This window comes from Rhamphochromis sp. 'chilingali' (genome assembly GCF_963969265.1).
Source record: "Rhamphochromis sp. 'chilingali' genome assembly, chromosome: 13".
In the NCBI taxonomy this organism is placed as follows: domain Eukaryota; kingdom Metazoa; phylum Chordata; class Actinopteri; order Cichliformes; family Cichlidae; genus Rhamphochromis; species Rhamphochromis sp. 'chilingali'.
Window position 1 is genome coordinate 10,200,233 of NC_137940.1, and position 22,252 is coordinate 10,222,484.

Below are 22,252 nucleotides of genomic sequence, written 5' to 3' on the forward strand. Positions count from 1 at the left end.
TCAGAGGTCCTCGTCGTCCTCGCTCACCATGACGTCGAGCTCTTTGTCTTTCCGTACGACGCTCTCGGTGATGAACTCCTTGTGCTGCTCCTCCAGCTCACGCAGCTCCGCCTGCAGGCGCTCCAGGTGGAGCACTCGCCGGTTCCTCAGCAGCCGGCTGGGGAATGGGTTCATGTCGTTGAAGGCGATGCTGGTCAGCTTCCTGCATGGACACACGCAGGTGGAAAGGACTCGATCACCAACACAGAGGAACTGGAAACTGATCAGCTTGAGTGTTTCTGTTTTATGCTGCTTGATACTTCAGGTACTGCAGTTTGAGCAGGAAATACTGGACTGACTGGACCACATGTATCCGAGAGCTGCAGATACTTAAAAATCTTTAAATCGTTGTTACTGTGATCAGGGAAATTTAAACTTCTCACAAAATTTCAGTAAAAAGGGTTTGAAGCTCAAAGATTCAACAGCTACATCCGCTACACTTCTGAGAGTGTAACAGCTCGTAGATTAAGGCGGGTGGAGGCGAGTGCGTACCTGGCATTGGAGACGGTCTTTGTGAAGAAGCGTAGGTACTGGTAGATCTCCACGCTGTCGTGAATCTTCAGGATGTCGTCCTCTTTGTATTTGAACAGAGCCAGAGTGTATCTGAAGATCACCTGCAGCACAGACACGCATTTCATAACAGGACACTCACGCCACACAATTAATTGGAAACTTTGAGGAGGTGAGTCATAAAATTACTCTTTCAGTTGTGGTGCAGTTGGGCCCTTTACTCATTACAGCTCTGATCGATTTCCAATAAGCCACTTGGTTCCTCAGTTGCCAGATAATATTAACTTACTTGGTAGTTGAGCTTTAAGTTTAAATTAAACTTTTGGGTTGGATCTACGTGGCTGAAGCTGTTGTCAGCATTTATCCCTGTGTGGTATATATTTCTGTGTCTGAACTGTGATTTTATTTCCTGAGACAAACGATGTAAAAGCTGTGCTGCATTTGTCACATTGCAGAAACAAGCCCAAAGCCATTGTCCCGCTCATCGTCTGGATTTACGCTGCTTGTGGTAGACTGTGAGGTCGTTACTAGAATTATCTGCTTTCCCACTCCTATTTCATGTCACATGACAGTTCCCCATGCTTAGTAAACAATGTCTTATTACTCCTAAAATGTAAATAAAGACATCTAAAGGTGAAAACAAAATCATTTTTGTTTCCATGGACACTACTGTGGTGCATTCAAGTGTTGTCTGCATTTCTGTCATGGTGTGTTCGGGTGTATGGTACCTTGGTACCCTCATACAGGAAGGCGTCCCACAGAGGCATCAGGATGTCGCTGGGCAGACTCTCCACAAAAACCACCAGGAACCAGTTGAAGGTGACCAGAGAGACGTCAATGTTGTGATCCTCAAAGTGAGATGCCAGGCGAGGAAGCTTCTCCGCCATGAAGTCCTTCAGCACGCGCTGGTCCGCCTGAGCACAAAGACTCACAGAGATCAGCCTCACTGATCACTAAAACAGATCACAGCAGGCAAGCAGGTGAGTGTGTCTGCTGACCTGAGAGGCCACCAGATTCTTGGTGTAGTAGTCCTGAGGCATGATGGCTTCCACCACTGCCACCAGACACCAGAAGGCGTCTTCGTCACTTTGGAGGACCAGCAGAGCGAGGGCCGCTAACCTGTGGACATTGATGGAAGGTGACGTTGTGTCTGGAAGGCGGGTCCACATAAGAACTCAGATATAATATTTATATTTTTGTTCTAACCTGTTGAGTCCCTGGCAGTAGCCAATGGCAGGGTTATGCCCGGAGAAGGCCAGAAGGATGCGGTGGAGCTGCTGGAGGGCAGGGCTGAAGGGTGGGGCTGGAGGGCGGGGCTGGACGGCGAGGAGAAGTGCTGATTGGTCGTCAGGGTTCGGTGAAGGTCCAGCTGGACCTGCCTGGAGGCAGGATTAGGAGCTGTCCGACTCTTCTCACACAGCTGGAAACAGAACAGGATTACTGAGTGCTCGCCAGCATTCCCAACAGGAAGGAGGAGGAGCCACCTGTGCTCAGGTGCGGATAAAGCACTCTGTTGGCAGAGGTATGAAAATGCGCAGTAAAATCTAACGTGCATAGCTAACTTCATCAACGACATTTTGGGAGGAATAATCACACATCAGCCTTCGGCCATTTTTTGATGAACGCATACGCCCCCTAGAGCGCGCTAACTTTATTAACAGCCACACAAATGTAAAGCACACATCAAACATAAATAAACCATTTGACTGTCTCCATAATTGAGAGCATTTTCTCTTCTTATTTCAACACCCCCACTTGCTCTCATATTATGATGCTCTTAAGTAAACAAAAAAAACAACAAACAAAAGGTTTCTTCCTCAGTACTGTATACATGTTCGTATACCATGTTAATGCCCAAACATAAACTTCTCAAACTTGAACAGCTTAACTTTTGTTGCAGGCTTTGTCATTACATCTGCAACCATCTCTTCTGTTGAACAATAATCCAGAGTTATTTTTCCTGCACTCACAGTTGATCTCACAAAGTTGTACTTTATGTCAACATGTTTACATCTCTGTCTCGTCACAGGATTCTTCGCCAACGCAATTGCACCCTGATTATCTTCATGAACTTTTGGCGGTGCATATTTTTGTCCATCAATACCTTGTAACAGTTGCATTAGGTACAAAACTTCTTGTAGGGTCGCAGCTAAAGCCATGTACTCCGCTTCACAGGTAGATAATGCAACAGTAGGTTGTCTTTTGGTTTTCCATGAGATTAAAGGACCATCTACAGACAAGCTTATGCAATAACCAGTTGTACTCCGTCTGTCTGTTACATCAGCTGCCCAATCAGCATCGCTGTATGCCCACAACCTCAGTTCTTTGTTGTCACATTTCCTGTAACACAGTTCTTTCTCGGTTGTCCCTTTCAGATACCTCAGTACTAGAGCAGGGCGATATGGCCAAAAATATTTATCACGATATATATTTGAAAATTTGCGATAACGATATAACTGACGATATAATTGATGCGAGACAAAATACAACTCCACAACATTACTAGCGCAAAAAGAAAACCTTCCATTTATTTTCACTTAAATAAGAAGCTGGTTTTTATGTACATTAAAGCTTTATAAAAATGTAACAGTGCAAATACAAATTCCTTGCTGAAAGTTTAATCAAAAGGCATTTCCAGTAGAAATGGGCTGACATATCCTGAGCATAACCATATATAATATCCACTGAAGTTAAAAAGAGGTGCTTTGCAAAATTAAACTGCAGTATGCAATACGTATTTTTCGGACCATAAGGTGCACGGGATTATAAGGCACATCAAGCGAAACAAAGCAGTCAGATAAATCAAACTTTATTAAACTCATTCTTCTTGCTTCCTCCACTTCTGTACCATTGATTCATTAATGTTGAATTCTCTGGCAGCTGCTCTATTCCCATGTTGTTGCAGTATATTAATGACTAACCTCGTATTGTGGATGGATTATCTCAGTTGTTCTCCTGACTGAAGTTTGGTCTGTTTACAGCACCCTGCCATGCGATTGCATTTGTCTCTAACCATGAGGAACCTTAACGTTAACTTTTATAAGTGGAAAAGTGTTAGTGTTCGTCCTCCAGCTTCCCTGTTTATGTTATGCTAACATAGCTGTGTCGCTAGCGATTACGTAGCACATCATTATATACCAGCTAGCCCAACTTCAGTAACCCTACAAACGTCACTGCTGTTTAGTTTCCTGTCTTCATTTATGTTGGAAGTGATAGCAGGGCTGTACGTTTGATTTTTTTCAGAAATCTCTCAGTCAGAACATGCAATATCATGCTTAGGTAACTAGCGAGCTAACTTCCGCTAGCTTCCCGCTAACTTCTAACTCTGTTAAATGTAATAAATTTTGTTTTAATGGATGCCTGGAAGTTAAACTTCATAGTTACACCTGGTAAAGCAGCAATGCTGATCGTTTTATTAAAGATGAAAGAATTTAGACAGTTTTTAACGCTCAGTGATGCTGCAGTGTTCGTTTGAACTGAAGAATTAAGGAGTTTAGGACCCAGATTACTCCCAGATTTAAGAGCATCTTAGTCCGACAAATACGACAATAACGACGGCCGCTTGCATGTTCTGCAAAAAAAATGTGCTTTGTCGTGTATCTGACGGACAAACACCAAACCAGTTCCACATCACTGAAGTTGCACCATTTTTACAAACCAATTCTGGTTCATCTGTTTCACTCAACAATCGGCCATGTGCGTATGAAAACAAAGGCACTGCGCATGCGCGTTTTACTCATATTCTATCGCGATATTTCATTTTCCTATTGTTGCCTAACATTATACCGGTATTACCGTGAACGGTATAATATGGCCCAGCCCTACTCAGTACATGTTTTACTGTAGTCCATTTGTCTTCAGTTGGCTCAGTAAAGTACTGTGAAAGTTTACTGACTATAAAACTCAAGTCCGGTCTTGTGCATGTAGCCAAATAGATCAGACTACCAACTGCCTCTCTGTACCTTTTGACATCACTCATCTTTTCTGCATCATCAGCATAGTTCAGTTTTTGCTCACAAGGTGTCTGTCTTTCTTTACAATCCTGCATGTTGAATCTTTCAAGTATTTTTTCCACATATTGTTTGTGTGACATTTTTACACAGTTATCACTCTGGTCAAAATCTATACCAATGAAATGTCTCAGTTTACCCAAATCCTTCATTTTGAATTTTGCTGCAAGCATTTTCTTCACAACAGTTAGTTCACTTTCATCACTAGCAGCAATGATCAGGTCATCTACCCATACAATCAGAATCACCTTCTTATTTTCTGTCATTTTTGTGTAAACACAATGGTCAGCGGGGTTTTGCACAAAGTCGTTCTCACTCAGATATTCATGCAACAACTTGTTCCAATTCCGGCCTGATTGTTTTAGCCCATATAGCGACTTTTTCAACTTGCACACCAGTTTTTCATTTGTGTCGGATTTTACCTCATAACCCTCAGGTTGTTCCATGAATACCTCACAATCTATTGGTGCATGAAGATAGGCAGCTTTAACATCCATCTGGTGTAAAAGCATGTTTTCTTGTGCTGCCTTTTGCATCAACACTCTGATACTAGTCAGGTTAGCAGTAGGGGAAAATGTTTCTTCATAATCCACACCTATCCTCTGACTATATCCTTTAGCAACATAACGTGCCTTGTACTTCTCAGATCCATCAACATTGTTTTTGACTGCGTACACCCATCTACCCCCCACTGTCTTCTTACCCTCAGGCAAAGTGGTTAAGGTAAATGTGTCATTTTCTCTTAGTGATTGCATCTCTTCATCCATTGCACTGACCCATTTCTCTGAGTTAGATGAAGTTATTGCTTCCTTGAATGTTTGGGGAATGTTACACATTGCTCTGTAACAATAATCCATGTTTGTAAGTACTTGATCACAATCCTCCTTATCAGTAACATATTCACTTAAATACCCAGGCCTCTTTCTCACTCTGGAAGGATACCTTGCAGCCTCGCAGTCGAGTTCATTCTCCTGTGACTGGCTGCTCATCTCAGACATGCTTACTGGGATCTGTTCCTGAGTATCTGTGTGTTCTGTACTCACATCAGTCTGTTCTCTGGTCTTGGTGAACCTGTTTGGTGTCTCAAAGTCACCCTCATCATCTGGCACCTTGTCAGTCTGTGTTTGTCTCTCTACTCTTGTTTTAGTCTCAAACTTCACCAGTCTATGCTTCTGTACTTTCCCACTGCCCGGGTAGTAGACCATATAAGCTGGACTGTTCTTGTCATATCCAACAAAAATTCCTTTCTCACACCTTGAGTCTAGTTTTCTCTTGTTCTGCCTGTAGGCATAACACACTGACCCAAATGTCTGCATCCTGGAAAGGTTTGGCCTTCTTCCTGTCAGCATTAAATATGGTGTCTGTTCTGTGCGTCTGTTAAAACATCTATTCCTCACTACAGCTGCTGTTTGCACTGCGTAAGTCCACAACTCTTTAGGTAACTGTTTCTCTATTAACATACACCTGGCCATATCAAAAAGAGTACGCCAATTGCGTTCTGCAGTACCATTTTGGTGTGGTGAGTATGGTGCTGAGGTCTCATGCCTGATTCCATTTTTGCTAAGGAGTGCCTGATACTCATTTCCCATAAACTCTGTTCCATTGTCAGACCTGATACATTTAACTTGCCCATACGGGGCTGTATCAGCCAAAAACTTCTGTGTTGCTTTTGCTGTGTCACTCTTATTTTTCAGAAAATACACAAACACTGCACTGGAATAGTCATCAGTGAATGATAGTGCAAATCTATATCCATCTCTGGACTCTGAGTCTACTGGACCAGCTAGATCTGTGTGTACCAGCTCTAAGGCGGTTTTGGCTCGTGCATCAGGGTCCCTGTTTCTAGTTTGAACAAACTTTCCCTGTGTGCACACTTCACAATGCAAGACAGATTTGTCTGTTTTTCCTTTGACTGCCATACCATCAACAACCCCCTGTAATTTCTGAATGTCATCATAATTACAGTGACCAAGAATTTCATGCCATGTTTGCATGTCATAGCAACCCTTACACTGGTCTTTACCTTCAGTGTTTACTGTTTGTAGGTAGTACAGTCTGTTGTACTCATATATTGGGAACCTTGTACCGTCTTTGTGTCGCAGGGTGTCTTTTCCTTGCTTGAAGATCATAGTTGCTCCATTTGAGGTAGCTGCTTTCACAGAGAAGATGTCTTGTGGATACGATGGGATGTACAGTGCCTGTTTCAAGGTTGTTTTGTGGCACTGCCCCCTGCTGTCCATCAAGCAAAACTCTGCCTCCCCTCTTTGCTCTGCAACTCCAGTGCACTTGGTGCCGTCAGCCAACTCTACGTAGTGTGACTTGGGCTGGAAACTGTCGTCGAATCTCCTGAACTTCGTTATATCTGTAACAATATGCGAAGTTGCCCCTGTGTCCACCATCAGACCCTTTTTGTTGATGCCATGCTCTGACTGGAACGCTGCACCCTCGCTGCTTACCCGGAATGCGTAGTCTTTGCTACCCCACTCCTCGGAAACTTTCCGTGCATTGTCTTGCCGCCGTTTCCGTCTGCATGTTGAGTCCCGATGGGTGGTGCTCGCTACACCACTGCTTGCGCTGACACGTCCTGGCTTTGTGTCCCTTTAGTCCGCATCTGAAACACACTATGTCTGCGTTGCCGGCCCCACGGTCATTCGATTTTTCAAACGTGGGATTGTCGCTCGGTCGTGCACGTGCTTTCATGATGTTGTCATCTGACGCTGCGGCGCGCATTTTCTCTGTGTCTTCAAAGCTTCGCAGTTTAGTTTTAAATTCAGCAAAAGTCACTTCAACTTCACTTTGTGTGACATGGATAGCAAACGGTTTGAACGATTCTGGCAGTCCCTTCAAAACCATTGCTACCAATAGCCCATCACTCAAAGTTTCACCAGCATTCCTCAGGGCTGTGATTATTGTCTCTGCTCGTATCACATACTCAGTCACACTCTCACTTTTGGAGCGAAGTGAGTTCTGTGTACAGGCTAATTATACGAGGCTTTCCTTTACCTGCATAATAGTTTCTTAGAATCCCCAGCGCCTTCCGTCCATCATCCGCTGCTTCTCGCATAACAAGAGACAAACTTTTGTCATCCAGAAACTGGATCAGCTCCGCGTAGGCCTCTGCATTCTTTGCTCTCTCTTCTTCTCCCTCCGCGTCGGTAGGCTGCTTCAAAATAATGTCTCTTAAACCTTGCAGACGAAGGTGGCCCAAAAATTTCGTCTCCCATAGTTCGTAATTCTTTTCATCCCCATCAAAAACTAGCCGAGCCCAACGGCTATTTGACTCAGCGGCTCGTCGGCTCATGGCGCTAGCATGGTATGCTAATCCTCACCGAGTGCGCAGTACGTCGCGGCGTTTCTCTCGGTGGCAAAACGACATGGACTCTTTTGGAAAACTTCTTAGCTTCCTGGGCCCATAACCTGTTGGCAGAGGTATGAAAATGCGCAGTAAAATCTAACGTGCATAGCTAACTTCATCAACGACATTTTGGGAGGAATAATCACACATCAGCCTTCGGCCATTTTTTGATGAACGCATACGCCCCCTAGAGCGCGCTAACTTTATTAACAGCCACACAAATGTAAAGCACACATCAAACATAAATAAACCATTTGACTGTCTCCTAGGGTTGCCAACCGTCCCTTAAAAAACGGAATCGTCCCGTATTTAGAAACAAAAGTACACGTCCCGTATTGAGCTAATAAGGGACGCACTTTGTCCCGTAATACAGTGAGAATCAAAAGTAGTCTATAAATGTTAATGGAATTAACACTTTGTTTGAAAACATAATTCCCAGCCCCTCTCCTGCTTTGTGACCAATGAGCTGACAGCACACTTATGACAATTCGAGTATGACAAGTCAGATTACCGCTCATCTCATTGGTTGAGGAAAGGTCGCTTACGGAGAAAATACCGGAAGACAACCGATGACCACAACAACAAGCATGGCCAACAGAGAAACAAACGCCGACACTGCGGTGCAAGTCTCGGACGGCACACTGTGCGTCCATAAAATGAAGGTTATAACAGAAAATCTGTCGCTCGCTCTCTCTGTCTTTCACTCACACAGACACACCACCACATCAACTTTGCTAAATTGCTAATGAAAAACATTGATCAGGCAGCTGTGATTGAGCAGCAATGTAAATCCAACTATTTTCACGGTTGTTGTGGTCGTGATAATTTTGTGATGCCACATGGAAAAGGCTCGGATGAGCTTTCCAAAGTTCTACAAGTTGTGCCTGCATCGCTTGTGTCCAGATCACACGCTGCACAGCTGTGCTGCAACGTCTTTTTCACCGACGTTTACGTGTTTGCGCGTGAGCAGCTGCGGTGACACCCTCACGAGCGATTGATGATCGGGAGCTGGTCGTGAGGTGTTAATCGCTTCTCGTTACCCCACGTATACTACACGACGCACGATGAAGGCCAAAATCGGGCTGATCACCAAATCGGTCGCACGACTCAAAAATCGGCTCAAAATGGGCCAAAAATCGCACAGTGTGAGCCCAGCATTAGAGCAGCAATGTTTGTTCGCTCAGAGAAAGAAAAAAAAAGGCTGCAAAAGTACAGGGAGGAATGGGAAAAGGAAAACACCTGGCTGGAAAAGTGCACTATAAAGCGCACTGCACTGTGTGCTGGCGCACTTTTTCCATAGGCATGCTTCTATTGGTGGGCACATGAAGAACATGAGGGGCGTGAAAGCTCGGGGAACCCTTTACCAATTTTTTGTCCGCCAGGCCATGGCAGAAGCAGATATGGTATGTAAACACTGGTTTGTTTTTTTAAAACCCTCTGGTTAAGGTTAATATGGGCATGTGCAGTGAATATCAGGGCTATGTGGCCAGAAGTGTAATAATATAATTTATTTTGTGTAATAAACAACTGCAAGGATAGATGATTACAACAAATAGATCACTAATACATAAAAGTAATACATAGATGAATAATGATGATGAGTTAAGATGCGTAATCATGGGAACAAGTGGGTTTACAAACAGGAGCAGCTGATTAGCTTTAGAAAAGCTGAAATAATACCTCAACTGAAGCCAATTGTACTAAATGCACTAAATGTGCACTGTTACAAGAATATTTTTCGTTCTATTGCTTTCTATTAATTTATATAATTTTAAGTTAAGCAGGACAAAGTTCTTTTAAAGAAAGATTTACTTATATTCTCAAAAGTTAAGCATGACAGGCTTCTGTTTAAGAAAGAGACCTGTTTTACTGTGTTAATGTTGTCATTGTGAGCTAAAAATAAATGGCTAAATGATCATTTGTTTCCCATATGGTCATATCACAAAGAATATGCATCTGCTTAAATCAAGTTCAAGTCAAATGGTTAAAAAATAATTTCACACACAAAAAAAGAGCTACCACACTGGGAAGGGTGAAGACAACTGGGTTGCCCGGCCCTGGCCACGAGGTGTCCCTTATTTATTTTTCAGGGAGTTGGCAACCCTACTGTCTCCATAATTGAGAGAATTTTCTCTTCTTATTTCAACACACTCTCTCTCTCTACAGCTGTACCTGCTGATAGCGTTGCGTGTGGCACTCTTGGCTTGTCAAAGTTCTGGCTCGGACCAAACAGCGCCACACTCTGCCGATACTCCCGAGGGACGCCTTCACGCACCAGAATTTTGAGCTCAGGTGAGATGATGAAGTCATCGTCGGACCTGCCTGCAAGGTACTGAGCCCAGCGGCTCAGCAGGGGGTGCTCCAGACCCTCCTACAGAGACAATGATGTATGATATAAAAAGAGGATAACCATTATCTGTTAAGCATTATATTACACTTTAACATAATGTAAAATTGTAACATTGTAAACATAATGTTACAATTTTAATCCGTATTAATATCATAGGGAGATTAATATCCCTACAATATTAAGCATCAGACTTTATCAAATTTTCTAAAAACTTTTTTTGTTGGATAGTGTAGCGCAGCTGGATAGTGTAGTGGTAATACTACACATCTTTGGAGTCGCACGTTCGATTCCCACCCAGTATCCAGTAAGGGTCCTGGCTAGACCCCTCATGCTAACCAAAAATCCCTGGAATGGTGCGGCTATGTCTGCAGTCTCTCCGCTTAAATTTAGAGCTTGCTTGTTTGTTAAATGTATTATTTACTGTTTTTAGTTTACTCCATGACGGGGCTGGATATCGGGCGTCCTGCACCACCCATCCGGTCTGGAGCATAGCGAAACCATTTCTGCACTGTTTGAACGAAGGTGAACTCAGAAACTGCCCCCACCTGCTGAGTCAGGCCATCTAAGACAACAAAAAACCCCAAAAACAAACAAACAAAAAAACAGTAAAAAAGAGGGGTTCAATTAGAGTTCAAATATGAATAACCTCTCGCCAAAAGTCTTTAACAGCTAGAAAGCTGGCAAACTACTAAGCTGATCAACATGAAAGGCACAAGGTGGAAATCAGCAAACTGCTGCTTCACTTTGTTCACCTGTGCTCTATATTTCATGGTCCGGTTGGCTGCAGGACCAAACATTTGGCCTTACACCTTATTTCTTTATGTTTTGCTTCCAAGGTGCCAGACTTGTAGGTAACTTTTTACACTGACATGACCTCAGCAATAGTTTCCAGTCTTTCAACTTCCTTGGGCTTTGGCTGCTTTTTTACTCATTTTCAGTCCAGTCCTTCTACCTGACCATTTTCAGAGAACTCTAAGGAGCTTGGGGGAAAAAAGCAACCGGACTTCTTTAACTTTTTTGAAGACGTTTCGCTTCTCATCCCAGAAGCTTTTTCAGTTCACTGAAGCCTCATAAGAAAGTGACACAATGACATTTAGATAATAAAACTCGCCAAAAATGCACCTTAAGAGCACTGTCTCTTTAAATACCCTCTTTTGCTTGGTCTGCTCCTTATTTTTTCTCATTTTTTCTTACTTTGGAGGACCAGCAGAGCGAGGGCCGCTAACCTGTGGACATTCATGGAAGGTGACGTTGTGTCTGGAAGGCGGGTCCACATAAGAACTCAGATATAATATTTATATTTTTGTTCTAACCTGTTGAGTCCCTGGCAGCAGCCAATGGCAAGGTTGTGCCAGCCAGCAGGATGCTGCGGAGCTGCTGAAGGGCGGGGCTGGAGTCTGAAAGTAAGAGCTCGTTTAGACTCTATTCTGTGAACAGGCTTGCTCCCACGAATATGTGAATTCATCTGTAAAAGAGTTTAACTCTAATGCACCTGTTCCTCCTGCTCCCTGCTGCAGGGCGGCCTGTTGGACTACGAATGCCAGTGCGGAGCTAAGAAGATCAAAGAGGAGCTGTTGTTCTTGAACCTGCCAAAGTGAGTAACCTCAAATCGGTCCCCAAAGGCCTCAAACCACCACAGTTCAGTCGGTGTCAGTTTTGTTCATGTCATGTCCTCCTTGCGTCTTCCTTTGAGCCTCTCCTCTTTGTCTCATCTCTTTCAGTGTGCTGATCCTCCAGCTGAAGTGGTTTACGTTCACTCCATCGTTCACCGTGGAGAAGAAGAACAGCCCCATTGTTCTGACACAGCAGCTGGTGATCAGCCAGGACACAGCCTTTACTGAAGAGGTAAGGGAAAAGGCACACCGTTCATTTCAAGTATGGATGGAGCCCATTTCTAAGCTAACGGGTGGTGCCGCTGCCCTCTCCCAGTAAACTGCTCGCTATTTGTTGGTCAGCGTGATCAGTCGTTTGGGCTCCTCAGCTTACAGCGGTGAGTGGGTGCTTTCAGACACATGTGCTGAATGCAGGTCAGCTTTGAAAGTTTATGAGACGTTAATAAGTGCGCCTTCTCCTCTCAGGACATTACGTCTGTGACGGCGTTCACCAGATGAGCGGAAGAGACGACGTCACAGACAGCCGGCTCACGTACGATGACGAGTTGGTCTGCCAGACCACGTGTGAGTCTGTGTGTGAGCAGCGGCAGAGAACAGCTTACCTGCTATTCTATAAAAGACAGGTGACGTCTCCCAGCAAACAGTCAGCATGTCTGTGCAAATATTCAGTGTAACTTGTAGAAAAACCCTCACACTCAGTTTATTTGTGTTTTTCTTTTTCTATTTCTTACTTTCTTTGCCGCACTAGAAAGGCAGCAGAGTCGGGACTCAGATCTGCAGCAACACCTTCATTGTTATTGTTATAACTCTCATAACTCAGACGCCCTCTCCAGGAAAGGGCAGAGCAGGCTGTACCTGCTGCGGAGACTCAGGTCGTTTGGGGTGGAGGGCCCACTCCTGAAGACCTTCTATGACTCTGTGGTGGCTTCTGCTATCTTTTATGGTGTGGTCTGCTGGGGCGGCAGCATCTCTGCTGGGGACAGGAAGAGACTGAACAGGGTGATCCGAAGGGCCAGCTCTGTTCTAGGATGCCCTCTGGACCCAGTGGAGGTGGTGAGTGACAGGAGAATGGCGGCTAAGCTGTCATCCCTGTTGGACAACGTCTCCCACCCCATGCAGCAGACTGTGACAGCACTGAGCAGCTCCTTCAGTGGGAGACTGCGGCACCCACGGTGTGGGACGGAGAGATTTCGCAGGTCTTTCCTCCCCACTGCTGTCAGACTCCACAACAAAGACTTTAACTGAACAAACACACACATCCACACATGTGCAATAACACTAAGTGCAATAATCTTTTCTGGCATCGTTGTATTTTTACTCAGTTGTATATAGCATTCGTATTCTATTTTTATCTTATTGTATATTTTTATTCTATTTTATTCTACTGTATATAGTATATTATTTTATTCTATTCTGTACAGCTGTGTACTGTATTTATTCTTATTGTATTCTAATTTTTGCGTCATAACTTTTGCACTGTCCACTTCCTGCTGTGACAAAACAAATTTCCCACGTGTGGGACTAATAAAGGTTATCTTATCTTATCTTATCTTATCTTATTATTGTTGTTAGTACTGTTGTTGTTATGATTGATATTGTTACTGTTATGATCAGTTTTATTATTATTATTATCATTATTAATTTTTTAATACATTTGTTTATCTTTATTATTATTAGTAGTAATGTTGTTGTTTATCTTCTTATTGTTATTATTATTACTGGTATTTTTGACATTATTATTATTATTTTGTTGTTATTGTCATTATTAGTAGAAGTAGTATTAGTTATATCATTTTTATATCAGCCTGGAGTGAACAACATGAAAGCATGGATCCATCCTCCCTCACATTCACAATTCAGGCTGCTGGTGTAATCGTGCGGGGGATATTTTCCTGGTACACTTTGGGACCTTTAAATGCTACAGTCTGAGTATTGTTATGACCACAGTGTACCCTCTTCTGATGGCTGAAAGTAAAAGGGGGTCCAGTACCAGTTCCGGTACCAGGCCTACTGACAATTTAACATTATGTTAAATGGTAACATTGTAAACAGAATGTTACCATTTAACACAATGTAAAATGGTAACATTGTAAACAGAATGTTACCATTTAACATAATGTAAAATGGTAACATTGTAAACAGAATGTTACCATTTAACACAATGTGAAATGGTAACATTGTAAACAGAATGTTACCATTTAACACAATGTGAAATGGTAACATTGTAAACAGAATGTTACCATTTAACACAATGTGAAATGGTAACATTGTAAACAGAATGTTACCATTTAACACAATGTAAAATGGTAACATTGTAAACAGAATGTTACCATTTAACACAATGTAAAATGGTAACATTGTAAACAGAATGTTACCATTTAACACAAGGTAAAATGGTAACATTGTAAACAGAATGTTACCATTTAACACAATGTAAAATGGTAACATTGTAAACAGAATGTTACCATTTAACACAAGGTAAAATGGTAACATTGTAAACAGAATGTTACCATTTAACACAATGTAAAATGGTAACATTGTAAACAGAATGTTGCCATTTAACATTATGTTAAATATAACTAACGGATTTACTTTACCAAATGGACCATCCCGGCCTTGCCGTATTGGTCTATTTGATTCACCTTTGTTTTTATTGTTTATTTTATTTTCACTTGCTACACATAGGACAGACATGACTGGGGGAAAGAAAGGGGAGAAAGAAAGAGGGAAAGAAAAACAGCAGGGAAGAGGAATGGTGATAAAGGGCAAAAAACAAAAACCAACAAAACAGACAAAAAATATATATATCAGTCACTTCAACTCAAAGAAGTCCAGACGCTTTTCTTTCCAACCTCCTTTGACTGACTGTTAGGACAACTTATTTATTGCAAGCATGCAGTACAAGAATAACTCGATGTTTCTGACTTTGCATTACGAATTGTTTACCCACTGACAAACATTTCAAATGAAATTAAATTAAAAAACAATTTGTGGTAACCTGATTTTAATTCAAAAAGAATCATTAACAACACTTCTTGTAATGGTGTCAAAATCAGCCCAACTTTTATTTTCAAATACAAAAAGTAAAAGAAAATGATCCAACATACTGGACACATATAATTGTCAATATAATTGTTTATAAACAATTATACTGTCATCATTGTTACAGATATGGAAACTTTATTAACAATTTGTCCAAGTAAAAAAATGCCCTGCTAATTGTTGGGGTTTTCTCTCCTCTAGCCCTTTCCTTTAAGCTCTTCTTTACATCCCCCCACCCCCACCTTTTCTTTTTTCTTAATAATATAACAATAAAAACAATTGGCTGCATTTTAAATGTGTCAGATCAATGTCTTTATTCAAGAATACAAGAAATGGTAATAGCTGCATGTGTGTTTGTGTGTGTGCATAATATGCATACTTTACTTGTTGGATCCAAATCCCACAAGGAATCAAATAAAACAAGAAGACAAACAAAAACAAAACAAAAATATATTTCTCTCCCTTCCCAGGTCAGGTTCACGAAAGCATTGCAGCTCTTTATTCCTCTTGTACAGCTCCAGAGTCTGTCAGCCAAAAAGAAACTACTGAGGTTCCAACACCCAGTGTTTCTGTAAACACATCATCATCATCATCATCAACTTTATTTATAAAGCACTTTAAAACAACCACAGCTGACACAAAGTGCTGTACATTGGAACTGTAAAATAAAATTACATGAGATATAAATAAAAAACAAATAAAAGAAGAGTGAAATCATTAATTAAATAACTACTGCATTAAAAAAGAAACTAAGTCTCACTGAGGTTAAAAGCCAAGGAATAAAAGTGGGTTTTAAGACGTGATTTAAAAGTGGACAGTGAAGGGGCCTCTCTAACATGCATGGGCAAATTATTCCATAATTTTGGAGCCACAATAGAGAAGGCCCTGTCCCCTCTGAGCTTCCTCCTGGATCTCGGTACCTCCAGGAGCAGCTGGTCAGCTGACCTGAGAGACCGACAGGGTATGTGGGGATGAAGAAGCTCAGAGAGGTAAGGCGGGGCAAGACTGTGTAGACATTTAAAAACAAACATAAGAATTTTAAAATTAACTCTAAAAGACACAGGCAGCCAGTGCAGAGAGGCCAGCACGGGGGTTATATGCTCTCTCTTTCGAGTTCCTGTTAGGAGTCGTGCAGCCGCATTTTGAACCAGCTGCAGACGTGAGAGCAATAACTGACTGACCCCCACATAAAGTGAGTTACAGTAGTCCAGGCGGGAAGAAATAAAAGCATGGATCACTGTTTCAAGGTGCTGCCTCGAAAGAAAAGATTTTAGTCTTGCCAGTCGCCTTAAATGATAAAAACTGGACTTCACCACTGCTCTGATTTGGTTGTCCAATTTAAAATCACTGTCCAACTTAAAACCAAGGTCAGTAACAACAGATTTAAAATAGACTTCCAGGGATCCTAAAACAACAGAGGAGGACTCACAGGGACCACTGGGTCCAAACACCAACACTTCTGTTTTCTTTTTATTAAAATTTAAAAAGTTTCGAGCCAACCAAGCTTTAATGTCATCTAGACATGTCAAGAGAGGTTTTATGGAGATGGCATCCTTGCGTTTTAGTGTCAAATAAATTTGGCAGTCATCGGCATAACAGTGAAATGAGATCCCATGCCTTCTAAGGATAGAACCCAGAGGCAGTAGATACAGAGAAAAGAGCAGTGGCCCTAAAATTGAGCCCTGTGGGACACCACATGACAGAGGAGCAGAAGACGATTCGTAACCGAGAAGGCTGACAGAGAAAGTTCTATCTGACAAATAAGACCTAAACCAATTGAGTGCAGTGCCACCAATACCCACTACATCATGTAATCGAGAAATTAAAATATTGTGGTCTACTGTGTCAAAGGCAGCAGTTAGGTCAAGCAAGACAAGAACAACATGGTTACCAGAATCACATGCCAGAAGGATGTCATTAAAAACCCTTAGTAATGCAGATTCTGTGCTGTGAAGGGTTTTAAAACCTGACTGAAAAACCTCAAAGATTCCATTTTCATCTAGAAAATCTTTCAGTTGACTAAAAACAATTTTCTCTAAAACCTTGGAGACTAAAGGCAGCTTGGAAATAGGCCTATAGTTCGCTAAAACTGTGTGATCAAGGCCAGGTTTCTTAAGCAGTGGCTGTACTACTGCATGTTTGAAATTTGCAGGAACCACACCAGAAGACAGACTGCTGTTAATAATGTCAAGGACATACTGTTGTATACTAGGAAAAATTTCTTTAAAGAATTGTGGAGGGACAGGATCCCGTGGGGAACCTGTGGGCTTAATATGGCGAACCACATCCTCTAAATAGGAGAGCGTCACAAGCTCAAACTGAGTGAAAACAGCAGCGCAAGGGACAGAGACAGAGGGGTCAGAGTCAGGAGCTGTGATAAGAGCCCTGATGGTGACAACCTTTTCAATAAAAAAGTTCAGAAAATCATTGCAAATCTCAGGAGAAACTTCCAAACAGACATTCAAAGGAGTATTAAGAACAGTGTCAATGGTCCTAAATAACACACGTGGGTTATGACAGTTGGAAGAAATAATATTTGCAAAATATTCCCTTTTTGCCTCTTTAACAGTGTTCTGGTAGCGATGCCAGCAGTCTTTGAGAATTTGAAATGATACATGCAGTTTATCCTTTTTCCACCTCCGTTCTGCTCGACGACATTCCCTCTTAACAGCACGACTGCTCTCATTAAACCAAGGCTCAGGTTTAGCCTTAAGCTGCCTGGTTTTTAAAGGAGCCACAGAGTCCATGATTTTTTGACAGCAAGAATTAAACCAGGAATGTAGGTCTTCTGTGTCAGAGGAAACAAAGTCAGAAGGCCCGCCGAGCTGATTAAAAGCAGCAGAAAACTGCGCAGCAGTGGTGGGGTTAATAACCCGACAGCACCGAGTAGCAGCGCCAGGTTTAACTGCGGTATATGTCAAACCAACGTTGAATAACACAGGCATATGATCTGAGAGTGCACAGTCACAAATCTCCAAGTCAGTGACAGGCAGACCATATGACAGAACAAGGTCCAGTGTGTGTCCGTGCTCATGTGTAGGGCCACGTACGGACTGTACCAGGCTAAAAGAGTCAATAAGGCTTAAAAAGTCCTTTACCAGTGGCTTATCAGGACAGCATACATGTATATTAAAATCTCCAACAATAAGAACACTATCATAGTTGGGCATAATCCCAGCTAAAAAATCAGAAAAGTCGTTTATGAAGTTCTTATTGTATTTCGGGGGACGATAGATGACAGCGCAGAAAATCGGGTTTGTACGACTCACCTCAAATGAGGTAAGTTCAAAGCTGGAGAACGAAGGCTGTAGAAAACACTGCTTACATTTAAAATCCTTTTTGTAAACAGTCACTGTGCCTCCACCTCTGCCTGACGTCCGTGGCGAGTTAAAATAGCAACAATCCACAGGTAAAAGTTCAGATAGAACACTGGACTCACCAACACTCAGCCACGTCTCAGTCACACACAGAAAATCCAGATCACGGGAACTGAAGAAGTCCCGAAGAATAAAAGTTTTGTTTAAAAGTGATCTGGCGTTCACCAGGCCAATCCTAGCTGGAGCTGGAGTTGGCGCTCGGGGTTCAGGAGGTCCAGAAACCCACCGCAGCGATCTCAGATTCCGATAATGTTGACAGCGGAGGTTTAGCCTGGGAGGGTATGGGCAGCGAGGCCGAGGAGCATCATCATCAAAGCCGACCACAGGCACCAAACAGGTATCAACAGGATCCAGAAAACGCCGAGACGCAAACAGCCTTGGCAAGAATCCATGCACTGGTCGGAAAACAGCAGAATAATTCTTTAGGTAAACCTTTAGCTTCACCAGGCGACCGCTTCGTTTACCCCGGCGACGAGGACGCTTTCGCCGGGAAGGTAGCGTGGGAACCCGGTACAGGTAACCCGGGGTTTCCGATGCAAATGGGGGCAGGGGTTGCTGCCCACCAGCTCCAAAGGACACAATATTTTGGACCACAGGTTTGAGGTCCAATAGTGTCTGGCGATCATACCTCAGCAGAGACTTTGTTTCATGAATGACACAAATTAAAAATAACATAAACAGGAACAAACTTGGCAGTGACAGACGAGCAGCCACACACACCGGCGCCATCTTGCCAATCTTCAGTGTGAGGTTTCCCTCAGAAGCATGTAGAACAGGGGTGGGCAATTCCAGATGAAAATGAACAGTCATCCACATCTAAAAGATTTGTAGATTCGAGGGACCGGTATAATACATCTAGTACATCTTTGTTTAAACCTCAGAACACAAAAAGGGAACAAACCATTGTATACAGATTTAAAAGTGCGCAAAGCAACGAACAGTCACCCTCTGAAACAGCTGAGGTTATCACAACCATTGTTTCTGTAAATACACAGGAACAGTCACCCACCTCAAAAAGATTAGTATATTCAAGGGACCAGTGTATCTACTCTGGTCAAAAGAATCCATGCTTCGTACTGATGTCCACAATTCTTTTTTATTCCTCTCACAATCATGGAGCACCGTGAAAACTAGAAACGAGTAAAATAATATCAATAGCACATATGACATCCATCTCAGCCACTTATTTCTTTTCACAAGATGCACAAGTGCTTAACAAATAACAGCATAATGTTTTTACCGTGTACGCCTTGTAAAACCAGTAGTAGAAAAGTTGTAGGTTCGTGCTCTTGTGGGGGAGACGTATGTTATCCACCACCTCGATAGCTAGCCGAGAGTTCGAGGGTCACTAGAGCCGCCGAGAACGCATGAACTACTTACGGTAGGACGTTTTGCCAAAGTAAGACGTTTTGTCAGAACACCGAGTCCTCAGGAGGATGCAGCCCATGAATTTGGACACGATCTCAGATGCACTTCTGGTGTTGTCATGGCAACCCACACAAACATTTCAGCGTCAGCTACAATGAGGCGGAGCCCTTACTGGGACACTGAGCTCAGGTAGAGTGAAAGACAACATTTTTCCGCATCCAAAACAGCAGCGCTGTTCCTGTGACCTCTAGTAAAGCCTCTACTTGGGAAAAGGGAGTCTTTCATCAAAGCATCCTGCAGAAGTTGAATAAAAATATGCAAATGTTTAAATGATGCAACTTAATGAAGGCTGACAGCAGTTGTACTATTTTACATTGCAGCGAACAGGGGTGACCATTAGTTTCAACGTTTTTACAGCATTTTTCACATTGAAAGTGAAATAATATAAATAATGTCTCAATTAAATTGCGTTAATATTTAAAAATACAAAAACTACAGCTTTGTTCACAAGCCAATAAAAATGTACTTGGGCCAGTGGTAAATGAAAATAACACTTATTCAGCACCTGGTTGTTGCGGCTGCATCAGGACACCAGATGTTCAGCCTCCATCCTGTAGGCAGACTTATCCCCGTCTGAGAGGAGTCCAATAATGGTGGTGTCATCTGCAAGCTTAATTAATTTGACAGACTGGTGGTTGGAGGTGCGGCAGTTGGTGTACAGGGAGAAGGGCATAGAAGAAAGAACACAGCCCTGAGGGGAGCTCGTGCTGATGGTCCGGGAGTCCAAGACATTCTTCCCCAGCCTCACTGGTTGCTTCCTGTCCGTCAGGAAGTCAGTGATCCACCGGCAGATGGGATCAGGCACATTCATCTGGGAAAGCAATCCTTGAAGAAGGTCTGAAAGGATGGTGTTGAAGGTAGAGCTGAAGTCCACAAACAGGATCCTAGCATAGATTCTGCAGGACAAAGTGTAGGGCCATGTTGATGGCATCGTCTACAGACCTGTTGGCTCTGTATGCAAACTGCAGGGGGTCCAGGAGGGGGGCCGTGAGGGTCTTAAGATAGGAGAGAACCAGGCGCTCAAAAGACTTCCTGACCAGATGTCAGAGCCACAGGTCTGTAGTCTTTTCGTCCAGTGATCTTTGGCTTCTTGAAAGCTATATATGATATAAAAATTATATAAAAACTGTTAATCAGCAAAAGAAATGATATCATAGTTCTTATAAAGAAAGCCTCTATCAATCAAACACCAGCAGTGTAGCAATGTTGTTCACTTACACTGTATATAAAACACTGATTTTGGCTACATCCAGTTTTTACTGTATTATAAACATTTTTTACCATGAAGAGTAAAGTGTTTGGCATTTTTGTCATTGTTATTGAGCTCAGAGATCAGGCCCAGCCCAGTATCTACCTGGTTATGAGCAAGGAGCTGGAGGTGATAACTCAACAATAACCAGGCCATGCATGCATGGATGGATCAGTTTGTAGGCTGTGTGTGGTCAGCAGCAGGCTGCTGGGTGTGGACCAAGAGGGAAAGCCCAGCATGTGAAACCCATCAGCAGAAGGCCAGAACAAAGGTGCACAGACAAACGCAGCCCAGACACTCAGGCAGGACGAGTAAAATAAATGGCAGCAAACACAGTATGATGTGGTAAAATGTGCTTTCTTTCACAAACAGATAGCACAAACAAGAATCACAAGAATCTCCTTTGTGGTTCTTGTTTTTCTTTTGAGTACATTAATAAAAAGTTGAAATAAAGTGGCAATAAAATTCATGCACTGAAGACCACACGAAACCCTAATTCACCCTACTACCTGTTGCCTTCACATTCCATTTGCATCCCTTGTCCACAGAATCAAAAATGACCCTTCTTCGCTAAAGATCGAACATAAAGCAATTGCATTTTAAATGGAAGCCCATTTTGCATTAAGAAACACTATCAGCAATCAGAAATTGTGTATATCAGAGTTCTCTGTTTTTACTGTCCTGAAAACTGCATTAATTCAGTGGATGCGGTTAGGTTCAAAACAACGTAATATAAGAGGGCAACCAATTCAATCTAAGAGGGATCCAATTTTTATCCATTCATGTACCAGCTACTGGCTTTTTGCTGTTATGTTCTCATATCGCACGAGAGTTTATTTGCCAGGTGTCAGAAGTCTAATAATGAATAAAGTTCAGGATATGCTTAAAAACTCACCTCAGTATAGCCGTCATCAGAAGGAAGTGCGCTTCACTGACTCATCAACTTGTCTCAGGCTTTCCACAAAGTTTCACAGTTGACCTTAAAGTAAGATGCTGCAAGCTTACCTTGCAGTGTATTACTTTTTAAGGTCTAAAGACCTTAAAGTGCGCTATAGATTGAAGTGATTTGAACTGACAACAGGGCTAATTCAGCACTTCAAGTTAACATCAATAAAAGTTTTTAAATTTATTCTGATTTCCGTTTGTTTTCATTGCCTGTGCTATCTGTTATTTAGTTCAAATTGTGGGTAGATAATGCTGTGCTGTCATGTGACCTGTTCTCTCATGTGTGCCTTTCTCTTGTTTTGTATGTATTTCTCGTTTGTTATTTATTCCTATT

General features: G+C 42.4%; 1 pseudogene across 1 annotated transcript; it reads right to left on the minus strand.

The window, feature by feature from the left end:
* On the minus strand, nucleotides 1-10,594 carry LOC308408361 (TBC1 domain family member 2A-like; annotated as a pseudogene). Its single transcript has 7 exons — nucleotides 10,559-10,594; nucleotides 10,087-10,285; nucleotides 1,756-1,969; nucleotides 1,548-1,668; nucleotides 1,278-1,463; nucleotides 532-653; nucleotides 1-202 (listed from the first exon to the last, which is right to left on the minus strand). The product of its transcript is annotated as a TBC1 domain family member 2A-like (transcript).
* Nucleotides 10,595-22,252: the final 11,658 nt, after the last annotated feature.